Consider the following 387-nt stretch of genomic DNA (forward strand, 5'->3'; position numbering starts at 1 on the left):
GATGTATAGCTCTAGTACAATATCTCATATGTATAGCTCTAGTACAATATGTTAACTGTATAACNGTACAATATGTTATATGTATAGCTCTTGTACAATATGTTATATGTATAGCTCTTGTACAATATGTTATATTTATTAGGTCTAGTACAATATGTGATATTTATTAGGTCTAGTTCAATATGTGATATTTATGAGGTCTTGTACAACATGTTAGATGTATAGCTCTAGTACAATATCTCATATGTATAGCTCTAGTACAATATGTTAACTGTATAACTCTAGTACAATATATTATGTGTATAGCTCTAGTACAATATGTTATATATATAACTCTAGTAAAATATGCTATATGTATAACTCTAGTACAATATGTTAAATGTATAG

This window comes from Mizuhopecten yessoensis, unplaced genomic scaffold (assembly GCF_002113885.1).
Source record: "Mizuhopecten yessoensis strain PY_sf001 unplaced genomic scaffold, ASM211388v2 scaffold3983, whole genome shotgun sequence".
Lineage (NCBI taxonomy): Eukaryota > Metazoa > Mollusca > Bivalvia > Pectinida > Pectinidae > Mizuhopecten > Mizuhopecten yessoensis.